Here is a 22,640-nt window from a genome sequence, read left to right as displayed (position 1 = left end):
TGTACTAACATTAAACTGTTTGGTTAAAAAAATTTACCTTTTTCTAATAAGGAATTTTTAAAAGATACAAAACAGCTTTGAAGACTATTGGGAGCATTCAGCACATCTGCTGAATCAGGCTGCCTGTTCCCCATCAAGCAGTGTTCTGCAAATGTGAGAGTACAAGCATATCCTGATTCAGAAACCACTAAAGAAAAAGATGAATTTTGTCAGGAATCAAAAGATCCTGAGTTCCGTTCCCACATACATTGACTGTTGTTTGACTTCAAAGTCCTCAGTACTGACCTAAACCTCAACCTTCTACCTAGAAGGAGGTCAAGTGTAAGTGTATTACAAAGAGCTTGCAGCACATCCTGGATGCAATAGCCTGTAGAATTCTTTAATGGTTTGCTGGAATGTGCTCATTCCAGCCTTACTGAGGCAGTGTTTGTTTCCATAGGAGTCACTTAAAAGTGGCACATTTTTTTAATTTGAATTCTCAGTGGGTAGTCTTCTAAAATTCGTATCAACTCAGACTTTTAGCTTATCTTCTTCAGCAAAGTATTGCCCGGTGCCACCTAAATAATACGGTGCTAAGCTGGTTTAATCAGCCTAATGAGGATCATACAATCATAGGGATAATTGCCAGTGATGCAGGTTCTCTGCAGTGGCTCTAATGATTCCCATCAGATGAGGATGTTTGTAAAATTTCATAAATCTCACCAGCACCCAGATTGCTTCAATAAGTAAAAGTCTCCCACTTTGTAAAATGATGCTCCCCCAATGATGCAAAAATGAGAGCAGCATATGTTTCTATAGCCCTACACAGCCTGACTTCTCAAAGTAGCAGCACGTCCAGACCTGCAGGGACCTGGCTGTATCAGCACCTGCAAACTGTCACTGCTCTGTGTAGACCAGGAAGAGGACTGAAGAAAAGAAACAAGACTGTCAGCAATATGAATAGAAAAGAGAATTTATTAAAGGGGGTTTTAAAGATAGCATAACTGTCTGGGTTGCATATTGTACAATGAGATAGATGCCAAGATCTCTCTGTTAAAACCTCAGAGTTTTGAGAATTTCTGTGTTTTGGTTTGGTTTTTCTTTCTTCCCACTGAATGACAGAATGGTGGAGGTTGAAAGGGACTGGTCCAAGCCCCCTGCTACAGCAGATTCACTTACAGCCATTGCCCAGCCCTATGTCCAGATGACTTTTGAATATCTATCAAGCTGGATTTCTTTCGTGTCATAATTCTTTTGCTTCCTTTTCCCCATTTTTCCTTCTCTTAATTCTCATCCAGACATATAATCTAAATTTTCTAGTTGGCTTGGGAGACACAGTAGCAGCCCTGCTGTGGCTGGGAAAGCTTCCAAGGCCAAATGTAGAATTAGCTTTCTAAACAGACACATCTTGTAACCCCCACAGCTCCCATGAGATTTAAGTGACAGGTTATCCTTTGATATGGATTAGGTACTTTAGGGAGACATGAACACAGACAGTTCCTTACCAAGAGCTTCATGATACTGTTACCTAGTTGAAGGTCTTCAGCAGTTCCCTGACAGTAAAGCTTTCTGAGTGCTAAAATATGGGAGTTCAGGTGTCTCCTGCAGAGAGCATAGGCTGAGTGACATCGTACAATAGGAAAAGGAGCTTCACTGATAGCACTCTTTCTCTTTTTTTTCCAAGAAAATACAAAAACTGTTGCTAGGTTTGCAACAAGCCACACCAAATTAGCAATTAATAAATACATGTGATTTTCAAATAAGCACAGAAAGCTGGATATGTCCCTGCTGTCCTCTTAGTTGTTAGGAGAAAAACATTTCCAAAATTTAATTACAGTATTTTAAGTTTTTAAAACTGGTATTAATATAGTCTTTTTTAATTCACTTTCATCTTAATACCAAAGGAAAAAAATCTCTTGGATTAAAATTACTGGTTTAGGCATGCCTGAATTTTTTATTACTTTCAGCAACATTTTTGTATGAGCAAGTGAACACTAAATTACTTTACTACCTAAGTAATAAAATATAGTCTCTGTATTGCACTTTGCTATGGTCCTGGTTTCATTTCATGGATATTTTTCTTTCAAGAGCAGTATACAGCATGCACATCTGCATAACACTCAGCCGTGAACTGCAAGAACAGAAATGACTGAAAGGATTTGCACACAGGCACCAAAAAATTAAAAGTATCCCAATTAAAAAATATATTCCTCTCACAAAACAGGATTTCCTAAAAAACAAGGAGAAAGAGTCAAAAGAACAGGGCTAATTTTAAGATGCTCATGACCAGTTCTTATCAGTTCTTATACTGTTTCTGTGATATCTGAGCTCCCTGATTCCTGCCATTGTTATGTTGGTGGGTTTCTCACCCTTCAGTCTTTTCTCCAAGAAAATGGTGTGCATTTTTGATAGGTTATTTCTAGTTTGACTTACTCAGTTCAAGGACTTTGCTAGAGTAGGGACCCATTAAATAATTCCATAGAATTCTACATCATTACAGTCCTGCCATCCATTTTTCAGTTTTTCAAGTTTGCTACAGTTCCAATGCTGAGCACTGAATTTTTTAAGTTACAGTCAGTTGCAGTGCCCATTCATCATTGCCAGAGTTAAGTTACCCAGGCTTCACATGCAAAGGTGTTCTTCAGGAGTCAGAGCTGCCACTGCCTAGCAGAAAAGGAAACTGATGACTTGGCTGGCTGTAAAAGTACTCCGTGGGTCACAAATACCAAGTGCCAAGTCAACAATTTTTTTCCCCTTCTGGCTAAAATGTGATCCATATGCTCTGTACGAAGTTTATTTTTTGAGATGGCATCTGGAGTACAAAAGAGACATTACAATCTAAGAGAAATATAGTGGCAATATATGAATTTATTACAAACCTTTAAATGACTTTCTAATTCCCATTAAGTGCTTTATGTTTCAGCTATCAAAAACCATCAGAAATTTCTTAACCTTTCGAAAACAATTACAGAGAAGAGAAAAAGTAGCAGGCACTTCAACAGAGGTAGTATTTATCAAAACCTGGTGATGTTTTCCTTAGAAAGCTTTCTGTTTTGCCAGTGTTTCCTTTCATGTAATAACTCTACAACAAAGACTTCTTCTTCCATTACTGTGATTGTTTCTATTGAGTTTGATATTCTATGCAAAGTCATTATCTGCTTCATGAAGAGCTATGAGCCATTAGTCAACAGCTGACTAAATGCAGTTCTTAAAGTATCCTTGTACTTAAAAAAAAAGGAACTGAAGTTACATCCAGGAGAATAAAATCCCTGGGTTCCTGCACTTTATAAATGAGACATTATTTTTTATTGCCAAAGCATAGCCTTGGAACATTACAAACCCCTGTTGTAAAATTTTCTGAAAAAGCACACACACACACACACACACTGGCTAAATATTGCAGTGCTTCAAGCTGTTTAAAATAATGAAGGTCTAGCAGTTCCTGACCTAGAAAGCTGTCATCTTGCTTTTTATTTAGTATTCCCCTAAAAATGGACCTGCTCAGATGGCATGTTCTCAAAAGAAATTGAAGCATCTTACTTATGCTGAAATATCCAATTTACCTTTTATCCCATATCAAGTTATCTGACAGAATTGGGAATAACATCACTGGAGGACTGATTTTGTACACTTCATTTTATCTGGTGGGGTTTTTTTAAATGTACTCAGTAAATGATAATATATCTACAAGCTTCAGTTCAAGCAACTTCAAATATCCTTTGTATGCTTTTCTATTCACACCAAGATAGAAGCCATGCAACTTCAAGATCTGGACTTGACCCAAACTTGTTGTAAGGAGCAAGAATTTCTTTGCATCTTCATTCTCATAGAGAATTCAACCTGTGTTTTGGATATTTTGTCCTTTATACACTGTGATCTTGACCACAAACAGCCTCTGTGGTAAAAGATTTCCTATTCTCTGCAGAGCAGGAGCTCTTGGAAACTTGAAAGTTTGCATTATCCTCAGGCTCTCAATAAAGACAAGAACAAATCACTGGAAAATCCAAGATTCATAAACCTCCACTGTGCTTAAGGAGGATGAGTGCCTACCTCTCTGACTCCTCTTATTTTCAGATGTATTCTGTAGCTTGTTTTCATTTATCATGTTCACTTTTCTGCTTCCGATGATTTGTTCAGGAATGCTCTCATCCTATTCAGAAAAAAATTCCATCTCAACTTGAAGAATCTAGCTCATATCATATTAAAATTGCAACCATTAATAGAAACTACTACTCTTTCAAGACTTTAGTGCAGCTTATATCCATTTTTAGCACCTTTATAGTTGTTTTCTTTCTGTTTGGCTACACATTACCGTAAAACATAAGTAGAAGTAGCAGTACTTATGAGAATATTTGTAATAGAGTTGGCTGTATATATTAAGTACATTTCAATAACAAATATGCTCTGAGAATTTACTTTTATTTGCAGTATGGAAGACTGCAGACAGGCTTTATTCAGAGTTCTGCTTTGCAGTTCAGCCACAAAGCAGAACTCTTAGTACCCTGCTGGAGATGGATTGGCCAGGTTCATATTCAGCTTCACTGACACCCAGGGACTGAAGTAATTAAATAAAAGGCTTGCAACACGAACTGACAGTTACATTCTTCTTCCTTTCTGAGGAATAAAACTATTAATTTAATTCCTTGGTAGTGACTAAGAACATAAAATTTCAAACCTTCAGAAACTGTTCCTTTCCCCCTCCTTCTGTATCACTGCCAGAGCACAGACCATTTTTCTGTGCACTGTTGGCATTCAGGTAGTGTGGATGGCAGCAGGGACTGAACCAAAACCTTTTGGCATGTCCTGCTGTCCCAAAAGTCTGGTCTAGTCCTTCTAGCCCTCAACCAGTAACTAATACTATGCAGACTAGCCACTAGAGGGGAATAAAGAATCATACTGTTCTAACATAGGTTACTGCATCACAAACTGCTTTGCAGGGACATCTCAGCCATGGCCATGAACAAGTGCTGTATCTGACTCAGCTGGCAATGCTGCTTCATGCTGCAGCCATTACATTTATATTCAGACAGCAAGTTTACTTAAGGGTCTTTAAACCTGAAATATGTTTGTACACTCACTGCATAATTATTATAAATGCTTGTACTGCTAACTGTATCCTAATTATTTGCAGTGGTAAAGTTTTGTAGGCTCTGAACCACCAAGCATTTCACATCCAATTTAGGTTTTTCAGGCGCTAAACACAGAATATGGTGTTTTCAAGGGCAGGGAGGTATGGCCATCAGAGATCAGTCACAGCTAACTAGCCTAGGAGGGCTGTCAAGCCTTAGGTGCCTGTAAGACCCTCATTTGGGAAGCTACTGAAAGCAGGTAATGGTACTAAAGCTGCTGAGTAGTGAGTGAACGGTGCAGAAACCAATCTAGATAGTGGAAGTTTAGGACAACTGATTTTCAGGTGGTTGAGTTAGATTTTGCCTATACAACTTCGACATCTCTGCTCTTAACAGTGCAAGTTAAGACCAGTGAATAATTCTTATTACCCACCAGGAGTCCCTAAAAGATACAGAAGGCTTGTTTTTATTACCAGAACGGACCTAAGAATGAGCAGGATTATGTTAAATGAGCATACCAGTAATGACATCCTCCAACACTTCAAAACTAAACAAAAGGAGCAGTTCTAATCCAAAATGAGCAAGAGATACCTTGAAATAAATTTTAAACCTTTAAATTTCACCATTTCAAGGTCTCTGAACTCCCCTTCTCTCCTGTTCGCTCTCCTGACACAGAGCTGTGATCTCTAGTAACTCTTTCTTTTAATAATGAAGGCAAAGATTCTGCTATAGCCATTTTATTGCAGGAAGTAGAGTCAAAGAAAAAAAAAAAAAAAACAACACAAAAGGAGTAGCGGTAAAAATATATGAGTTGGCAGTGCCACTGTATATTATTTTCCAGGCCTCACAGAGCTGGATTTGAAGACAATATCCAGGGACAAGAGCTTAAAAACGGAAAATTTACTAACCTAAAGATTCATATCTTCACACAGAAATCCAGGCAGGAGGTATGTATGTATTGCTTTTTAGTAAGAGGGAGGCCAGCAATGATCCCATTTAATTTCCTATAGTAGGAAGCTTAGCAACTATTCAGTAATAATATCTCCTTAGGTGATTGCTGCTTATACTTGGAGGGATGTGAAATTAGAGGAAGTCCTTGAAATATTAATGCCATTGCCCATTACAGTCCTTGAAGAGGAAGACAAGGACATTGGACTGAATGTGCCATTGAATGCTTGCCCTTGGCAGTGTTTCAACCATCATACACACATCTGATTCTCTCTAAAGTGGAAAAAATTCTTGGCTTGGGACACATCCCCTTGGGTTGTTTCTCATGGAAAATACTGGACACAGGGTTACTTCATCATGACTGATTTGCTTAATTGGAAAGAAAGAATGATATTTCTGCTGTAAAAGTAATTGGTGTTTAACATTTTTGCATCTAACTTCTTTCAGAAAGTTTCCACTGATTTTCCTTAAGCAGGTCTTCATAGGCTGATGCCTTGATAATGAGTTGTATTTTCCACCTTAGCCATACAGCTGTCTCCCACTAGGAAGTATGAACTTGAAACATTTTAAATAATATGCATTACAATAAGAACATACATCAGACAATTAGCAAAAGTGTAATTGAATTTGTCTCCTGTCTGAAAATAGAGGGAAAAGGTTGGCTTGTTATTAGTAGCATGACAACCCTAATAACATTTTAAAATGTATTTTTAATCTAGGATTAATTTTCCAGCACTTGATAAAGCAATTTAAATTTCATGAGCTTCATTGTCCTAAACAATTTGGAAATAAAGGATTATCTGCAGCAAAATTGAAAGGCTCATTTGGAGACTACCTGTGTGCCTAAGCTTTTCTATGAAAATATGTAGACAGTTATTTTGCTGGAAACTTTTTTCATGCAAATAGAGGGATGTATTGTCTATTTCACAGGAATATTTTAGCTTGAATCACGTTCCTATCAGGAAACTTAAATTCCAGACTGTATATGAAAAGTAATAAGTGGGTTGGTACGAACTTTGCCTCAAAAGAATAAAGCATGGAAATATAGACCGCACATAGAGATATTAATTCAATGCTTATAAACAATACTGCAATTAACTATTAATTTTATTTTATAAGAGTGAGTCAAGATTTAATTTTTTGGTAATCACGGGCAGATCTGCTTTAAATCTTACTAGAGTATTTACATAAATTGTTTATGAATGTTTACACAGTTGTATTCTGGTTGGATTTGTGAAGTCAGTCTTGAATGTTTTGTTTGAAATATTTATGTCAATTGACCCATGTAGAATTAATGTGGGCTTTCCATTATGTGCGACAGAAATTTAGCATAGTGTCTGTCTTTACAGCAAGACCTATTTTCTAATTATTAGGTAAGCATTTGTTCATGATTTACAAAACTGTAATTTAGGGACTTCAATACATTATCAAAGATAAGCATAAAAAATTTGTCACAATATTTCTGGCTTTCAAGGCTTTTCAGCAAATTCTGTAGAGGAGAGATTTTTGAAAAACGAAATGGATACTCACAATTGTGAATTTACATAATGACTTTTTGACGATATCTAAATGATGGCACAGAAGCTAAAATAACATGGAGAGAAGCATAAATTCTAACTGATAGGGAAACCACTAAGGGAGGTAACTGTGTGAGTACATAACTACCATAAACAGAGTGAATGAGAAAAGTACTAGAATCATGCATCATACCACATTAATTTGCTGGAGAATGTGGAAAGGGTTGTAGACCATGTATCATGGTTAATTTTAAAAGATATCTGCCAAGCTTGCTATACTATGCAATGAAGACAGTTTAGCCAAAATTACAAAGGGGAGGAAAATATTCCAAGAGATTTGGAATCACACCTGCAAGACAGAGACTATGGATCAGTATCAGGTCCACAGTAAAGATAACTGGTAAAAATAACAGAAAACCTGAAGCTTTGAACAGAATTTTTAAATTTATGTTTCTGCCAGATTTGTTGGTGCAGCCTTTTTTTAAAGTAGCAATATGCTGCACTGGAGGGAGGGAAAAAAAAAGCATGAATGAGCAGTCTGTTCAAACTAGAGAAAATTTAAGAAAGATAACACTATTTTCAGTATCGTCAACTTATTGTGAGCATGTACACAAGGTACAGCTACGTACACAAGGTAAAGCTATTACTGAGCTTTAGGAAAGTGGTATTTGGAATACTTCAAAAAGATTGGAGAATCAATTCAGATAGTTATCTGGACTGATACAGAGATGGAAGTGTTGGTAAACATTCTGCAAAACACTTCATCCACAAGGCTGTTCAGAATGCAGTACTTGTTTTACTCATGTTTTTCTTATTTCTTTTCCTCCTGTTCACTTCCTATTTAGAATTTATGACTACTAACAAGAGTCACTCAGAATAGATAAGTACATTTTCTATCAGAGTAGAAAAGTGCATTATCTACTTTATTGTTTGTTAGTAAGGATGTTCTTCAAATTCTATGAGAAGGTGGGGGTAAAAAAGAAATAAAATTACTAATTTTTGGAACCTAAGCACATCACACAAAATAATCCAGATGTTCACTGATAATACTTTTTCCTACAGTAAAATCAGCATCTCTCTCTTTTTTCCTACTTTCCACTGAGTTTAAGTCAGAGTAAAGGCTTCTTACATACCCCACTATCTCCTCTACCTCTTTCTTTGGCATATATAAAGCATTCTTCCCACTGAAAAAATTCTGTATCCCAGGATCTATCCTAAGTATTTTCAATTCAAACACTAACATGGGTTCCAAGGACAGGAATCTCAGTTTTAGTTACTTCAGGCTTTGTTATGTCATTCTCATCTGCTTTATGATGAAACATTTGTAGTAAAGATACTTCTGTTTATCTTTAAAGAAGTCTCTTTAAAGATACTTCTATTCTGTTTGGCACTTTCTGCAGATGCAAAATGTTTCAGTTCAGTTATAAAGAATTTAAAGAGCTTCAGTACAACTTTGTTCCAATGACATTAGGAGATATTTCCTCAAGAAATTATTTTTTTAGTCTTCTGTCTCTACCACTAGTAAAGTTTTGTTTCAGGGAATCACCATTTCTGCCTTTCTACTCAAGGTCCTGAAGTCAGAAAAATAAGTAATTGTCCCATAGCAGCTCTGTAGAAAGAATTAATGCATTGCAAGTGTCCTACTCTGTCATGAAGCTCCATTCACTTCTGCACTAGTATTGAAGTTGCACTGAGATTTAAATCCTTCAATTTTCCTTTTCTTCATCATTCTTTACTACAATGTTTCAATCTCCGTTACTGCACTTATTCCCTCTTTGTGTCCTCATTTACCTGTTCCATAATCTGCAACAATGAAAAGTTTATATTCTGCCTCATTTATTGGAATATTAATATTTGGGATATTTCTCCAAATAATTTCTTTCCTATCATCCCAACAAAGTTTTTACTTATTTTAGCTTAAAAATTCATGTCCAGTTGTTTCATTATGCATGATCATGATGACATTATGCAGAAATATATTTTCTTCATAGAGTTATGATTGAGTGGTCCAAATTCATGAGTTGTTTTCTACTGCAGTGCATTTTAACAGGGATTATATACACCAGCACAAGTTAACAAGTTACAATCTGTTTAATGACAAAACCAAATTCTAAACAAAATTTTCTTCTTAGTTTAAAAGTAAATAAACAACAAAAAGTATTCTCTTTCTAGTTAATGTTTCTTGCCATCTAAATAAACTGCTCTTTCAAATATCAATTCCCTTTCCATTATAACTCCCATTTTATATAAGTATGTTCCAGTCAAAAGCTAGATAGCATGTGGACATATTTTACAGATTTTCTTTCAATATATAAAAAACAGACAAACAAAAAACCATAACGTTATGTTTCAAAATTATCTGGTTCAAACTTCTGAAAGATATTGAAATTACTTCTACCCCTTGTGAGAATAATACCTAAAGAGAACAGGAGAGAAACTGCCAACTGGGAATTATTTAAAAAACATTTTTAATATATCCTAAAGTATTTATAAAGTAATTTTAAATGTTCACAGAAAGCAGTGTATCGAAGAGGAAGGAAATGGAAAGAAGACATTTTCCTTTACAAGTACAAAACAGAGTGTAATTTCATTTCAGTTCACATTTGAGAAGCTTGAAAAACAACATATCAAAAATGCAAATGTATACAATATGTTTGAAGACAAATATAATGCAATTGGTCTGTGTAGTAGCTAAATCAGGAAACTGACTGTAATTGTAGTTTATTTTATGAGAACATAATATAATTACAAGACTGTTGAAAGAGAAGCTTATATACATCAAAATCAGTGGATTAAGACATAATGTTCTTATATGAAATTCTGCCCTCAGACTCCGAGGCACAGGATGAAGTGGCAGAGTGTGGTAATGGAGTTAAGAGCCCCACAGAGGATTAAAGAAAGCCATACTGCCAGCAGTGCTCAGCAGGCATGTGAGGAAGGAATCAGAGTATAGATTCAAAATGAATTGACACAAGAACATGGAGTGAAGAAACTGCTTGAGCCCTAAAACACAACCTTTCTTTTTATAGGCTGTAAATGAGCCTTGCTCTATGCCCACACAGAATGTCAAAAGTATGAGGACACATGCAGCCTTCAGTGTCCTGCCTGGACTGGAGTGTAAAGGTCCCAGCGGACAAAAAGATCTCCCAACTGATTCAGAGATGAAAAAATAACATTGTTTTGTTAGAGCTCAACAATTAAGGAGGATAAAATTTGCCACTAGCACTGATCACTGAGGGCAGGAGAAGCAATGCTTTTAGATTGCTTGGTCATAAAAGTGACCTGTAAAGGATTAGTTCATAAGTCCTACAGACCTTCCATTAAATGTGTAGATCAAGGGAAATAAAAATTATAGGATGACTAAAGAAATTTATGTGGAAGACGACAGTGGCAATGAGCTGAGGGATAAGATCAGTTGTGTTTGCTCATATGAGCTACTGTAAAATAAGACCAGAGACTATTTTGGATATAGTCCAAGGTGCATGCCAAGCAGAGCAAAAAGATTACGAGTCAAAGGAACATTAAGAAGTGAGTGATTACAATAAAATCAGATATAAAATATGTGCAAAATGGATGCTGCAAGAAGATCTAGTATGCTTTTAATAAGTGGAGTGGAACTGAGGTTTGGGAAGATATAAATTTCAGTGGTTGGTCTATGCTAATGACAAAAGTAATGTCGATTTGGACAAAATAAAAATGAGAAATTGGGACATATAGATAAAAAATTCTCCAGTGGCAGACTAGGAATCAAATAGGTTTCATATATATTCTATATAAGGACCTGTGATTGAAATTTGCAGTCTGATATTGATATGCCTCCCAAAAGATTTTTAAAATGCTACCCAAGGCTTTGGCAAAGTGACAGCCACAGCATAATCACATTTAAAACATGCGTGACACCTTTCAAAGGTGCAATCCAGCTGAAAAAAATTTGCTACTTGTTACAAAGACATTTCTGTGGTGCTGTATTTTCTATCAGCACTTTGTATATGCTCACCTGAACTTCACTTCTGGATAATGCAGGAGAGCTTTCAAGTTTTTCAGAAATTTCAAATTTCTTGGGTCAGGATTCCAAAAAGAACAGTTTTCCTGTTCTGTGTTAGACTAGGCCAGGAGTCTGCCAGGGCTGACTTTTCTGTATAAAAGTGTTACTTTCTACCAGCATTTGAAAAAGGCATTGCCTTTTCCAATTAGGAATTTCTAACGTGTGCAAAGTAGAAATCTTCCAGTAGGTTATAATGTGTTGAGGGTAGTAAAGGTCTTTGATATACATGTTTCTCCTTATAAAGCAAAAATGTACAGCTTAATGCATTACGAAGGGTGTTGTCAACTTTCCACTCACCCTACTGTTTTATCCCTTTTTATGAGTTAATATAGAGTAAACCACTACTAAAGCTACAACAACTATGTAGACTTGGAAAATATATGAATTGCTTGGATTGGCCTTGTCTTGCCCAGTTCTGCAATGGAGCACACATTTATATTTGCAATAGAAATATGCAAAATGCCTTAAAGTTTAATTAAAGATCTAAAACTTAAGAGTTTTCAGTCAGCACCTTTAACAATAACTCTTGTCTATGGATGAGGGCATTTATATGTTCATTCCACAGAGTGTGGCAGAAGCTAGCCACAGGTAGGAAAGGGTTTGGCTTTCAGAGGTCTAATTGCCACCCAAAAAAGCCCAAACCAACAGCTTTCTCTGCCCTATGTCTTGCTCTTTTCTTTCCTCTGTCTGGCAGTCAGCATGAACTTTCAGATTCACAGTGAACAGCTATTATCAAGGTTTTCTACTAAAAATGATTACTTTATTTTGCAGCTTTTAACTATTGAGTTGGTATTATGCATATATTCTTACTTAATTATTTAGTGTAATTAGCAAGTCCTTATGGCTTTCCTGGGTATGGTCATTGTAGTTTTTGCGTGGTGGCAGAAATGAACAATAGTTGTTGTTGTTTTGTGATCTCATCAGCTCATACAAACTAATTTAGATCAGGCTGCACCAGGTTTGGATGCTCATCCAAAATCCTTAAAGGGGCTTCAGAAGATTGAACTAGTGATTTGCAGCTTGAGAATTAATCTGACATGATTTAATGCCAAATGACCTAGAAGGTACTAGATTGCTGCACAAAGTCTTTGTGAGGTGAAGAGTGGATTCCAGCTCCTGACCAAATTCAACTTTTTTATCTAAGTAATATTATTACCACCCACACATATAATAAAAATTTACACTCACACATATATCAAGAATTCTTGTGGACAAAGATACTATCTTAGGTGAATAAAGGTAGGAATTTGAGGAATATGACAGAGAATACAGAATAAATCTAATAGCAAAACAGCTATTCCATAATAGCTTATGGAATTTGGTAGATTACTGATAAATATCAGAACTGGAAAGGTAAATCATGAGACAGATTTTAAAAAATATTTTTCTTTCAAGTGGGATTAAATATTCTAGCACAATATCTACTAAATAGTTTCAGTGTCTCCTTTGGGTAGTTGTTCCAACAGGTAACATTTGTCAACAGACAAAATTTGTAACTACTTATTACTTCAACTTCATGGTCATGTATGCATTTCCTCTAATGTGCATATATGTTAATTTAAAAATCTTTAAAATCTTTTAAGGCAAATGTTCTCTATGCAAGGAAAGCATATTATTAAAAGACATATAGATGTACATGTATGGCATTTCATCAGAACTAATGCTTTTAGTAGCAGGTAGATTTTTCTTTGGTTGGGGGTCTTAAATAGCAAAGCCAAAGAAGTTCTGCATCTGGAGAGCAAGTGATACCTTAAAAAAAAAAAAAAAAGCTGACATCATACAATATATAAAACATCCTAAACACTTTTTACTTTAGATTACAAATGAGAAGGAGAACTCAGTAATTAAAAAGTGATGACAAATAGAACAAACTTTTTGGTCAGTAAAAGATTCACTGCATAATTCAGAATGGTTAGAAACTCCTAGATACAAAGCAAAATACGAAGGCACAGAGACAGAAATTGCCTACTACAAGTAGGTGGCAATCCACATTGCATGTAATGCATCATATTTCCAGTATCTAATAGGGGATTCAAGGGCAGTAGGATCACATAGGCAATTAGGCTAGCCTTGTTGTAATAGAAGTCATAGAAATTGCAAAATTAAATAGAAGTAATATCCAGTTGTTTACATTTAGGTGCCTAGAGACAGCCAAGTCCTTGTTCCTTTGAAGTATTTATATATGTGCTTAACTCTACAGAACTTGTAGCTTCATGAGCACAGAGTGGTCAGGAGCTGAGTGATCTGCATCTCAGGAAAGGTGAGACCAGGCCACAGAGACCAACAGGACAAATGGAAAAGAAAAAAGCCAAGGCAAATGCAAAAGAGAAGATAGTATTTAAATATGTGCATGCACACATCCATTTTTGTACATGTGTACATATATGTCTATATATATGGCTGTATTTATGATGCCTGATGAATACAAAATAAGAGATAAAAAAGTACAAGATTCCATGTCTGATCATAAGTTCCTTGAAAAAATAACACCAAACACAATTAATTTGAAGGGTCTCCGTATTTCACTGGCTAGACCAACTATTATTAATATTTACAACAGAATGTGAGTAGGAACTTTCCAGTTCCTTTTGTTTTCAATTACAATCTTCACACAAGGTAAACCTTCTATACTTTTTCCCCCCTCATCTACATTTGGCTGTATTTAGATCTTATATACTACACAATTTATGCAAAATCCTGGTAGGTAAGACAACAAGAATCTTCCCAAAAGCCATGGCAGAAAATAATTTTCATTCCTGTAATGCACACACAGTTGTGTTACAAAGTGCTTAAGAAGAAATAACATTTTGGAGCGGACAGAAATGGTTTAATTGATTTCAATAATGCCACTCTTACATATAGCAGGCAAAATTGTGTCTCTTCACACTTCTATTTTGCATAACTTTAACACAAACTAAAACAAAGTTTGCGCTCAAGTCTTAAAAAACACTTTTGTGGTACTGCTTGCTATGGTAGTAACTTTATGTTTTTTCTAAATAACCAGATACTGTCAGTTTCAAGATAGAACTTTGAACATTCAAAGTAAAGAATGAGCTTTTCTTTTCCATTGATGCCAGCAGATGTGTGAACCCCCAAATGATACAACATTAACATTGACTGCATTTCCTTATCAGGCTGTGGGTCAGGGCAAGCTCAGGTTCATGCTAGAATGCCATAACAACTTTGAAAATTAGTACTAAAAAGGGTTTTGAGACATCCTTTAAGTCATTCTGTTGTCCAAAGGCAAACTAAGCCATATCTGTAACATATGAAATATACTCCTTATGATTTGCAGTGTGAAAGACTGCACAAAAAAAAAAGTCCAATCAAACAAGCAAACAAAAAAGAAATTGTTGGGTTCTGGTTGAAAAAAAGATTTAACAGAAAAGTGTACTTAGAGTAAACCAACTTTTCTTTTAAAAGTACATTTTTCTTTAAGTTAAGAAAACAATGCTTATTCTTGGCTCTCTAAGTTTCATTGAATCATTGTGCTGTCACTGGTTGCTACACTGTTTGGATGAAAACATGTATACTTTATCATCACTATCTCAGTCACCTATTGAAAAATTAATAATAGAATACAAAGACCCTTCCTAAAAGGGAGGAAGCAGTGTCTTCCAGTCCTCACCAGGAGGCCATATATTAGCCAGATTTCCATCTCTGGATCCCCTTGAGGAATCCTGTTAGTTATTTTTATTGGCAGCAAAGAAAACTAAGTTCTCAAATGCTTTCTATATTTATATGCATACCTTATCTTCTTTTAAAGCTCTGGTTTGGGATTCTGTTCTCCATCTCTCATCCAGGGCTAAAACTTAGAAGATTTGTTACAGCTCTTTTTTTCTGTATGCTCTTGGATTGAAGAGCAGTATTACAGTAATGATATTCTGACTTCTTAGTCAAAAAGTCATGCTATATTCATTGTTCAAGTAACTACTGTAGGGAACTATTTGATGGTTGTTGACTATAGTTAATAGTCTGGAATGCCCTGTTCCTCCTACTTTTACTCTTTGGTATGCTTTCTCTAAGTTATTTACTACAGAAAATGACATCTCTCAGCTCCCATGCAGATGTCAGGAATATCTGAGAAGGCCTGAAAATGTGGTATTGGTTTCAAAATGGCATTCACCTTTCTACTTTATTTGTCATCTAATAGTTTTATCCAGAAACTATTATATTCAATCTTTTTTTTTTTTTTTGCCTTTCATCTGACAGTTAACTGAAATTGCTGACACATTCACCACACATCTGAAGTCAATAGTAATAATTAGATAAGTGGCATATATTCACATTCTTGGCATGGAAAGAACCATAAATATGTGTCTCCAATATCTCTGAGATCCATAAAAGGGCCAAGAGCCCAACTACTTATGGGAAGGTCAAGTTAAAGACTAGATCTTTGCTGAGCAGCCTGGCTTCGCCCGCTCTGCCAAGCAGCTGCAGTGCAAGCTGGCACAGCTCTTACCTTGGATCTCTCCACACCTGCACAGAGGCTGCTCACGTGGCACCTGTAGGGCATCAGGGAAGCAGCACAGCCAGAGGTATCCACAGCTGCCAGCTGAAGGGCAGAACTGACTGCTGCCTGCTCCTGCCCCTCTTCCTCCTCCTGCTCAGGGGTCCATGCCATTTGAATTCTGTCTTTCTGAGTCTCCACCATTGCAGAGGATGAGCCATTGCTATGTAGACAAAAAACTTTCTGCAACAGCTGGTCTTTCAACCCAGGTATCCAACCACTGAGCAGTTTGACACCATTCTAGCCAGGCTTCCCATCACAAAGTTTGAATCCAGAGGAGCAGGGCCATTTGTTGAACACTCCTGATGCAACTCTCCTAGCAAGCGTTTTCAGAGGCAGACATATTTGACACTGTGGCTCACATCTTGCACCTGCAGGAGGCCTGTGGAGTCTGCAATCCACAGCTTGTACTGATCCACTGGCCACCAGCGTGGGGTCAGCGTGACTGGAAGGAACATGTGGGTGGCTGAGGGCTTCATCTAGTGGCAATTGATTCAGTAGCTAGAGTAATACACGTCAGAGGGGACACCAAAGCCTTCTAACTTAGATCAAATTGGTTGTGGTTTTCCAGCTGAGTGTTGAAAATCTCCAGGATTTTACAGCCTGTTTGAGGTAGAATGTGCCAGGAGTTAAGGTGATGCATGTTTTTTTCCCATAACACTAATCACACTGCATTTCTCATACTTTATCTTGTGCCCATCACAACTTGTGCTTCAACTCTAAACTTATCTGAAGAATCTGGCTTTTCTTCTGCAACCCCCCCTTTCATGGCTGCGTAAGTGGCAATCCTTCAACCTCACCTTGTCTGCCATGAGCTCCAGCCCTGTCTCCCTCTGCTGAACTCTCTAGAGTTTGTAGACATGTCTTGATTCCCATCACTTAACTATGATATGAAGTCAGGCAAAGTTTAAAAATGCTAAAATATTTTAAAACAAAATCCCAAGTAAAGAAAAATACATTACAAAAGCACTTTAATTGTTTTAAAGTTTGGCAGAAACAACTTTCATCCTATTTTGATTCTCTCCTGATGTTGACATCAAATGTCAACATTTGGTGGCAGCTTTGTTCATGAAAGGCTTTGGACTCAGTTTGGCAATATATAGAAAAAAAATTTTAGGGCTAATATTTTGCACAATGAGCTGTTCCTTATAGAACTGCCCTTTACAGAAATCAATACAATAAATATCTAATGAGGCTTGGTCTAGAAAAATCTTATTTTGGAGGAGAGGATGCATTTCTGTGATTGCTTGATAGAAAACTTTATTATTTGAGTTTATTCTTCTCTTACACTATTTATTTTAAACTGTTTAATTGCATTATTTCTTGTATTGAATTTGGAGGTCTCTCAGTAAGACTATATATATATATATATATATATTATATATATATGTGCCTTATACCTTCATGTTCAGTTTTTCACCAATACTCCTCAAAATTTGATAATAATGAGCATATGGTGCTGTCTGGTAAGATCTCTAGAGTATATGGAGCTGTTCCATAGAAGAGTATCACCCATAAAAAACCTGCATAAGCAATTTTTTTTTCCTATTACTATGTATATTTTCTAGAAAAGGAAGGAATTTTTTAAAATACAAAATATAAACCACCTTCCCATTGTGACAAAGCTAACAAAGTACTAGAGTATCAAAGAAAATCCTACCTTCTGTCTGGCAAAAAAGCCTTTAGAGTGAGAGCATTCAAAGTGTTGTTACTTAATATATAGCAGAACACAGATGCAAGATGTGATATTGACAGTGACTCATTTTACCAGAAAAACCTGTCAGACATAGTTGTAGTTTGGTTTTATAGCCATCATGCTGCAAAAAATGCCTTGCCTCAAGAAGCTTTTTTTTTTTGCTACAGGCCTAAATGTGAAAGCTTATGGTAAAATACTCTGGAGTTTTTAAAACACAGCCCTGCACAGACTCACAAACTCAGCTGATATTTCTATTTTCAGAAATAAAAGCATTCAGGGGCCTAAATCTTACTCCTTTTCACTCTGGGCTTGAGCAGCTTTTGATCGAGTTCTCCATTTAGAGATGCGAAGCCATCCAAAGTACTCCTGCATCCAGTAAGAGGCCATGGACCATGCTGACATCCAGATTCAGTTCTGCATTATGAATTCCATCCAAAACAAGCATCTTGACATTCTGGATAAGTGCCATGACTAGTATTTCAACAAGGTGTAATAAAACTAGAGTTACTTGAGACATTAATGAGTCAGAGCCAAGCTACTCTCTAAGCTAACTACCCCTTTCTCTGCTGCTTCAGTAGAGCCAAGCAGAAATAGCTTTGCTAACACTTCTGCACAAAAGGCAAATCTATAGTAGGATGGTGTGTTTGCCTCGAACCACTGGAATAGCAAACTCCCTAATCTATTGAGGCTCTTTCCTTTCCAGGGGCAATTACAGCAATCTAATTCAGATGCGTGTAGCTGTTTCTAAAGAACAAAGCTCTGATATTCATTAGCCAATGTTCAGCTCTAGGAGACACTCCCCAATAGAGTCTGAAAAACTGAAACGATTGATGCAGTTTCCATCTTACAGCTTTATTTAAATGCTTTGCAAGTCTGCTGAAATGACAAGTTACAAGGATTTTTCAACCTGCTCACAGCCTCTAAGATGTCAGCCCTGAGTTTTTTTCTGAGATAGGTAGCAAGAAACTTTAACTAATACAACTTACTTGAATAGAGGTGCCTGCAAATTCTTCTAGGGATAACAAGATGTGACAGCTCAACTGCTTCCATTCATATTGGTTCCTTTTGCAACCATTGAAATTTTTAAAAAAACTGTAAGAAGAAGATTTCTATTTGTGTGTTTAATTTAATCTTGAGGTTTGAGTCAGGAAACTTCATGCAGGGAGTAGAATCTGTAGGAGCAGACATGTCTTAGAAGTTTGAAAATACTGTGCAACAATGAAAAGATATCTTTATGTTTTTTTCTAGAAGGGGTGACCCTTGATATTTTAAATGCTTCACTAAAAATATAGGTATGCACTTCAAATGAACAATGCCAGTCCTATGTACAGTCTTCATAATTTCAATCCCAGATACTTAGTAATTCAAGTTTTTCAGTAGTTAATAGTCCTTGTCTCAAAGGAGACTCTCAATATCTTGTTTATTATAGAAAACAAAAAAGTTTTTGGATTTTGTTTCCAGCAGATAAAGTTACTTGATGTTATACAAATTCTACTGGGGAAAAAACAGAAAGGAAACATAACTGGAACTAAAGGTTTATTTATTACACAAAACTTCCCGTTCTTCCCATTTCTTTGTTCAATCACTTGCTTTTGCATTTGTAATCTAACCATACTGAAATTTCTACCTAAGTTTTGGCTGGGTTTGCAGAATTACAAAATTACAGTTCATAAAATTTTCTCAGCCCAAATCACAGTAAGACTACAACGCTATTATCTGAGCAAATTTGTTGAGAAAAAAGTCACCCTAAATTCAATCCAAACCCTATTGAAATAAAATTTTTCCTGAATATACAATTCTCTGTGTACTTTCTTAGTTTCCAATCCCCATGAAATGCAAGAATTGAACTTGGAAATATTTTATACTGCCATTCTGATAATTCTTGTAGTTTCATTTGTCAGATTGAGAGCTTTCTCTCATCTTCTCATTCAAATGAAGGCTCATTTAGTACCTGAAGCCACATGAGGTTTTGCCACTGGATCTGAGATTTGAGCATGGCCTCTGTCTAAAGACCTTACTCATCTTACCTTACTTACCTGTCCCTCCCCCTCCTCCTCAGCTGCTCTCTTTTCCTTGCCAAGTCCTAAGTAATTTAATTTCAAGGTACTTGAGGGAAAAAAAAAAAAGATTCTGTATGCTTAGAGAATGAGACCATGCTAAATAATTAGTACACTGATGTAAAACTTTACTTCTCTTACTTACCATGGAGACAGAATACAGAAGCATTGCTGAACATTTTTTTTTCTTTTTTTGCACTTCACCCATTTGTTAGAACATTTAGGGCAAAGCAGAGCTAATTATCACCAGCAGAATTATAGACTCAGCAAATTGCACAGCTTCTCCTTTGATAGCTTCAGAATAAATGCTAACCTAGTAGCCTAAGAGTATTGACAAGCACCTGACTAGGCAGGTCTGGTCCATGAAAAGCCCTTATTATAGGAATAATCTATAGTTATGTGCTGAAATAATTGGGGCTCAGCTGTTCCTAGAAGCCTCTGCCAAAAAAACTGAGTGATTCATTACTGCAGCCCCTTTCTCAGTTGGTGCTTCTGAAAAGTTATTGATTCTCCAGAAAGTCCAGAGGACACAGATCTTCCTCTTCCGTGTTCATGGAAGTGCATATAGTGCTTTACTCGTAGTAAAATCAATACACACATGTGGGCTGGATTCCCTGGAGGATGACCTGGTTATACTACCTCAAGATTGTGTGTGAGCTCTGACATTTGTATTCTGGCAAAGCTCCTTCTAATTAAATATGCAAGAGAATGTCTACTTTGTGCTTTTAAAGAAGTTAAATAGATTATTAGATTGCAGTTGAGACTTGCACAGTTTTGGGCATGCCCCACAGCCAGCAAGCAGGCAGGCAGTTGACTACAGAAGTTTACTGGTGCAATAGCAGGAATTTAGATGTTGGTTGGCATGAAGAGCATCAAAAACTTGGATAGAGATGCTTGGAAGCTGCATTTGAATGCTTTTATGTAGAGGAAAGAGAAAACTTAAGGAAAAGTATTATTTATGTTTTACAGATGTTGAAGCAGAACAGATTTCATGAATTAGGGATTTACTCTAAGTAAATACATAAGTGCATGTTAGGTCTGAAAAGGCTTTCTAATTCATTTAAAGTAATGAACTATGCTCCTTTCCTAAGTTAGTTACAACCCTGCAATAGGATAAGGAAAATATATGCGATATTTCCAGGTGGATCTAAGAATGATGTAGTACCCAAAGGACTGAACAACATAAATATGACAACTGTCCAGAAATACTTTCAGATTATTATGATGCATTTCATTATCCTCAAGGAAAACTAGCTGGGGATCTGTTCTATCTCTAATGTTTCAACAAATAACTGACCTATTTGAGTTCTGCTCTTCCAGATTATGCACAATTTTTAAAAGTCTTTGGATAGTTGATGTGTCTGATAGTGCATATGCAGCATGAATAATAAGGTTCACAGTGAGTGGGAGCTGGTCAGAGAGCCTGTCATTAGGTGTTTAGCTGAGACATTCAGATATTCAAGGACATTTTTAAAAGAAAGAGAAGAGGAAGTTCTGAATATAAACCAGAATCTTTGATTAAGTGACAATTTTGCCAGTAAGCATTTAAATATAGCTTGCTTTACACTGGGATTGGCAGCTAAGGGGAAAGGTCTCTCAACAATGAGTCAAGCCAAATTAGACAAATACATAGTGAATGGAGTTAAATACTGGAATTTCATGTGAGTATGAAAAATGTGCATACATAATAAATGTATGTGAAAGATCAATAAGTGAAAGATCAAGCTTGTTTAGAAGAACTGGTATTTCACTTCTATTCTGAAGGTAGTTAATGACACCATTATTAATACCTCATTCATCTTACATTTTTTAGTCATCTAGATGAGATTCTTAAAGCTACTCCTTTAGAAACAGTGCAGATAGCCTGATGGGATTTTAAAAAGCATTCTGATGCCTAAGTACCATGGAAATATTTTGGATTAGGCTTCAGAAATTTTAACAAGTGTTTGTGTTTATGACTGGGTAACCAAATACAAATGCCTCAAAAAAGGATTTAAGACTTTTCTTGCAATAAACCAGAAGAACTTAGGTGCTCACTGTAAAATTACTGGAGTTTGCTAATGGACAGGAGAATTAACTTTGTTCTCAGAGTGACACATATATCTGGACACTTAGCATTTGTTGACACCAGCACCTAAATGAGGAAAAGACAGGATGCACATCAGAATCCAAGTTCAAAGTTTTGATCCATATCTTAACACCAGTGGTATATATATGTATATACTCAACCCAGCCCCAAGTCACCTCTGAAAAACATGACACAATTTTTGATTTTACTTTTAGATAACTACAATTTCAGTACTAATACCATAATTTCAATGTTGCTCAAAATGGCTTGTGAGTCTCCCTAGATGACTGAAATGCCTCCAGATGCCTCCCTTCTGACTGAAAAAATAATCCTGAGTGACTGTAGCTCTGCTTCAGGTACACCTAGTGGGCTGGTAGGCAAATAGGTTGCAGTCTAACTCTCATCTAAATGCTTCTGGAATCTGAAACAAAAAAGGTCTGATCCCAAGTACGTACATTTATAACATCTAATGCAAATGAGGATATAAAAATCTTAAGAGTTTTTGGCCTGGCAACTGGAAGTTTATAGTCCAGACTAAACAACATACACTCCTGTGAATGTGCTTATCCCAAGACTATACCCCAGTGGCCTGGCTGTACTCTGGAAAAGGAGCAATTTTCTATCTCTCCTGCTGTAGCTATACAGGAGGAGATATACAGCACTGGACTAACAAAACCTCAAGACAGAACCACCTCAACAGCTCCTCTGCTCTGTCCTACCACACCTGCATACTATTCTGCAGTAGCTGAAA

General features: G+C 36.4%; 1 long non-coding RNA gene across 1 annotated transcript in view; it reads left to right on the top strand.

The window, feature by feature from the left end:
* The first annotated feature begins 5,928 nt into the window (after positions 1–5,928).
* The window catches only part of LOC134425373 (uncharacterized), a 47,295-nt gene continuing 30,583 nt past the window's right edge, over positions 5,929–22,640 (top strand). The window contains exon 1 of the long non-coding RNA XR_010029662.1: positions 5,929–5,995. This is a non-coding gene — a long non-coding RNA (uncharacterized LOC134425373). The remainder of the gene's footprint in view (positions 5,996–22,640) is intronic.

This window comes from Melospiza melodia, chromosome 1 (assembly GCF_035770615.1).
Source record: "Melospiza melodia melodia isolate bMelMel2 chromosome 1, bMelMel2.pri, whole genome shotgun sequence".
Taxonomy (NCBI): domain Eukaryota; kingdom Metazoa; phylum Chordata; class Aves; order Passeriformes; family Passerellidae; genus Melospiza; species Melospiza melodia.
Note: the sequence above shows the minus strand (reverse complement) of the source record. Positions and strands in the feature narration are given on the sequence as shown.